The following is a 5,000-nucleotide window of genomic DNA, read 5'->3' on the forward strand; positions in this document are numbered from 1 at the left end:
GCCTGTCCCTATTAATCATTACCTCGGGTTCCGAAAACCAACAAAATAGAACCGAGGTCCTATTCCATTATTCCATGCACACAGTATTCAGGCGGGCTTGCCTGCTTTAAGCACTCTAATTTGTTCAAAGTAAACGTGCCGGCCCACCGAGACACTCAATAAAGAGCACCCTGGTAGGATTTCAACGGGGTCCGCCTCGGGACGCACGAGCACGCACGAGGCGGTCGCACGCCTTCGGCTCGCCCCACCGGCAGGACGTCCCACGATACATGCCAGTTAAACACCGACGGGCGGTGAACCAACAGCGTGGGACACAAATCCAACTACGAGCTTTTTAACCGCAACAACTTTAATATACGCTATTGGAGCTGGAATTACCGCGGCTGCTGGCACCAGACTTGCCCTCCAATAGATACTCGTTAAAGGATTTAAAGTGTACTCATTCCGATTACGGGGCCTCGGATGAGTCCCGTATCGTTATTTTTCGTCACTACCTCCCCGTGCCGGGAGTGGGTAATTTGCGCGCCTGCTGCCTTCCTTGGATGTGGTAGCCGTTTCTCAGGCTCCCTCTCCGGAATCGAACCCTGATTCCCCGTTACCCGTTACAACCATGGTAGGCGCAGAACCTACCATCGACAGTTGATAAGGCAGACATTTGAAAGATGCGTCGCCGGTACGAAGACCGTGCGATCAGCCCAAAGTTATTCAGAGTCACCAAGGCAAACGGACCGGACGAGCCGACCGATTGGTTTTGATCTAATAAAAGCGTCCCTTCCATCTCTGGTCGGGACTCTGTTTGCATGTATTAGCTCTAGAATTACCACAGTTATCCAAGTAACGTGGGTACGATCTAAGGAACCATAACTGATTTAATGAGCCATTCGCGGTTTCACCTTAATGCGGCTTGTACTGAGACATGCATGGCTTAATCTTTGAGACAAGCATATGACTACTGGCAGGATCAACCAGGGAGCTGCGTCAACTAGAGCTGAGCAGCCGGCCGCCCGGGAGTGTGTCCCGGAGGCCCGCGCGAACACGCAAGCGTCCGCTCAATTATTCTGCAAACAGGAGGAGGCTGGGCTCCCCTGCACGATACACCTCGAAACCCTCTCAGGTCCCGGCGGCGCGCAGCGCCGTCCTAAGTACTTGGTCGGGTTCGAGAGAGGCGCAATCGCCCGGAGATAGGCGAGTAGACGCTTTCAGTGCGACCACCCGTGCTCCCAACTGAGCTTGCCGCTGCCGACAGAGGCCCGGGAGCGTGCTGTCGTGGTGTTGCCGGCGGGAGACAACACGCGGCCACAAACAGTGACCGGGCAGCTCCAACGCCAGCGCCACAGAGGGGCAGAGCCCCACTTGGGTGCCAAAGCGAACTCTCCCAGCACAGCGCACGCGCCAACACATCCGCACAGCTGCGATACAAACCACCTGCGAGAACCGCGGGGGCGACCGAGCAGCAGACGGCGTCGCGGCGCCGAGTGCCGGGCGGCGGCGCATCCTCAACGCACACAGTCCTCAATCGGACCAGCACACTGCAGATGTCCACCGCGCTTCGCACCGGGCCCGGGAGGACCCACTTTGGCCGCACGGCGCCGCGCGCTGGGTGCGCCGGCACGCAGATGCGCCGCCTGCCGCGTCCGTCAGCCGGCGCGCCTGCCACTGGGCGCCCCCACCAGCCGGCTGCCGCGCGTGCGCCCACGCAGCGCGCGGCCAGCACGCCGGGCGCCCCCCCCTCACCGGCCGGGGACGGTCCCACCCAGCCACCGCCGCGTATCGCTTCATACCCACATGCCCACTCACGTTCGTGGGTATGACGGGTGTCGCTGAAGCAACCGGTTAATACCTGTACCGATCGTCGATATCAACGATTCACCTCCAGCGCGAACAACCGCGCAACAACGGATTTCCAGTTCATTTGCGTAACTTGGGCAGCAAACGTAGACGTCCATCTACATTTGCGAATTCAATGGGTCTTGCATGCCTGGATGTTATGAGTCACGACACGCCACATCAGTCCACATACATGCTGCGACGTATGCACGAGAGAACACGTGGAAGGTGGCCCGCGTACGTATGCCGATGCCATTGCACAGCTGCGAAGCTCATTGAACACGCAAACTCCTGACTGACGAACTAGAGGCGACAGGGGAGGGGGGGGGGGGGGGGGGGGGCGATATACGTCTTATAGCAGTACACATTACAGTGGATAGCGGGACCATGTGGAACGTACGCAACACTCGCTAGATGTTGTGAGGGTAGGCACCGTAACATGATTCAATACGCAGGACACCAGAGTGTGCGCGCAGCGAACTATGTTGAGAGGGTTGCGATTAGGCAACGCTACACGAATTTCTAGATTCATATAACAAACAATTACGTGGGTTAGGTTAGGGCGCAACGTGGGTTAGGTTAGGGCCCAACTTAGGTTAGGTTAGGGCCCAACTTAGGTTAGGTTAGGGCCCAACTTAGGTTAGGTTAGGGCCCAACTTAGGTTAGGTTAGGGCCCAACTTAGGTTAGGTTAGGGCCCAACTTAGGTTAGGTTAGGGCCCAACTTAGGTTAGGTTAGGGCCCAACTTAGGTTAGGTTAGGGCCCAACTTAGGTTAGGTTAGGGCCCAACTTAGGTTAGGTTAGGGCCCAACTTAGGTTAGGTTAGGGCCCAACTTAGGTTAGGTTAGGGCCCAACTTAGGTTAGGTTAGGGCCCAACTTAGGTTAGGTTAGGGCCCAACTTAGGTTAGGTTAAGCCCCAACTTAGGTTAGGTTAAGCCCCAACTTAGGTTAGGTTAAGCCCCAACTTAGGTTAGGTTAAGCCCCAACTTAGGTTAGGTTAAGCCCCAACTTAGGTTAGGTTAAGCCCCAACTTAGGTTAGGTTAAGCCCCAACTTAGGTTAGGTTAAGCCCCAACTTAGGTTAGGTTAAGCCCCAACTTAGGTTAGGTTAAGCCCCAACTTAGGTTAGGTTAAGGCGCAACATAGGTTAGGTTAAGGCGCAACATAGGTTAGGTTAAGGCGCAACATAGGTTAGGTTAAGGCGCAACATAGGTTAGGTTAAGGCGCAACATAGGTTAGGTTAAGGCGCAACATAGGTTAGGTTAAGGCGCAACATAGGTTAGGTTAAGGCGCAACATAGGTTAGGTTAAGGCGCAACATAGGTTAGGTTAAGGCGCAACATAGGTTAGGTTAAGGCGCAACATAGGTTAGGTTAAGGCGCAACATAGGTTAGGTTAAGGCGCAACATAGGTTAGGTTAAGGCGCAACATAGGTTAGGTTAAGGTGCAACATAGGTTAGGTTAAGGTGCAACATAGGTTAGGTTAAGGTGCAACATAGGTTAGGTTAAGGTGCAACATAGGTTAGGTTAAGGTGCAACATAGGTTAGGTTAAGGTGCAACATAGGTTAGGTTAAGGGATGGTGTATGAGGGGGGAGGGGACGAGGTTCGTTCATAGTGATGATGGTAAGTGGACGCCTGAGGCACCCTGAGATGTGTCACGTCAGGATGCATCTTTCTCTCAGGGGAGGTGGTGCGCCGGTTGCGTGGGTGTGGCAAGGGAGTGGCAGGCCTGTGTCTTTCATTCCTGCCATTGCTTATATGCTGTGAGACAAGGCAGTGTGGTGGTGTTGGTTGCACCCCTGTCTAGGACATGTGTGGGTGTTTGTGGCTTATCTGAGTAATGATGGTTGTTGGAAGAGTGAGATATTCTGTTTTTGGGGTGGACCTCCTGGTTTTGTTATCATAGTGTGAATGGTGTAATGTGGCGGAGAGGATGCACTGGATGTTGTTCCATGCTGGTGCTTAGATATCTTGTCTGTGTCTGTTACAGCCAGAGAGTAGTGTGTGATAGAGTGTCTGGGTGACGTGTAGTTCGCATGTGTGCACAGACTGTCAGCATGTATAGGGACTGTTGTATGTCGTATGCCATCTATATTCCGATGGCTCTGCATCTATTAGTAATCAGCGCCATGTATCAGTTTAATCTGGTTGCGGTCACGCGGTGTTCTATCTCTGTACAGTAGTAGAGGTGCGACTGCACTACGTAGCTACCCCTTGCGGCAGCTTTCCCCGGTGTATGGCATACGATTATCGGCAATCAGTCGATTAGTGACAACTGGTCGTGTGACAACGTCACATGTCTGCGGGTGGGATACGCTACACCCTGCCTGTGGGTCAGGGCTCAGGAAAGCTCTCCTGACACTGAGCGCTCGGACCGTCATTACCCGTCTGAGTAATATATTGCGGAGCGCTTTTAGCCATTGCCCAGAGTCTTTGCGACTGCGAGTGCAACGCCCATGGGGATCGACATGGTTGGGGCGCTTTCTAGCTGATCGCTCGGCATCGGAATCCGTACTGTGAGCAACGCAATCGCGCACAGACTTAGAGCATGTGTGGGGACAGCGGGAATTTCGCATCTTGGATAAAACTCTTCATGAAACGGACGATATAGGGGTGGTTTGCAACTTACGACTGCGAGAAGAGTCCGCCGTTCATCCGCTGGAGTTGCGAGGTGGGCTGTTGGGGTGGAGCACGTACGGGTGCGGGTGGAGTGATTGTCGGTCGACCACTTTCTGCGGCGCAGGCACTGGCGTCGGGGCTCCTGGGGTGGTCAGAGGATGCAGTCTTGGTGCGTGGGGTCGAAAAATGTGTACTGTCGGCCCAGCGATGTCGTAGTCAGCTTGTGTCTCATAGGTGGCGGTATCGTCGTTCCAGGGGTCATGTTGTGGGAGATCGACAGATGGCGTTAATTTTTGTGGTGCGCTCGACATGGTGGATGTAGTGTTGTCAGATGCGCGTAGATGGAGGTATTGCATGTGGTTTCGTCGTATTTGCATAGATGGCGGTGCTGTGTTTTGGCAGTATGCTTGGCGTAGTTTCCTTGAATTCCTGTAGATGGAGGTGTCGTTTATGGGCTGGATGTCAATGTAGTGTACTCACATTCCGAGAGATGTCGTTCGTGTGCCCGTCGGTGGCATTGTCAACGTCGTCCAATAGGGGGCGGTATGGTGCGA

General features: G+C 54.0%; 1 non-coding gene across 1 annotated transcript in view; it reads right to left on the reverse strand.

The window, feature by feature from the left end:
- Positions 1-972, reverse strand: part of LOC126222495 (small subunit ribosomal RNA) — a 1,910-nt gene extending 938 nt beyond the window's left edge. Inside the window, exon 1 of the ribosomal RNA XR_007543392.1 lies at positions 1-972. This exon is cut by the window's left edge and continues 938 nt beyond it. This is a non-coding gene — a ribosomal RNA (small subunit ribosomal RNA).
- Positions 973-5,000: the final 4,028 nt, after the last annotated feature.

Source organism: Schistocerca nitens, unplaced genomic scaffold (assembly GCF_023898315.1).
Source record: "Schistocerca nitens isolate TAMUIC-IGC-003100 unplaced genomic scaffold, iqSchNite1.1 HiC_scaffold_235, whole genome shotgun sequence".
NCBI lineage: Eukaryota > Metazoa > Arthropoda > Insecta > Orthoptera > Acrididae > Schistocerca > Schistocerca nitens.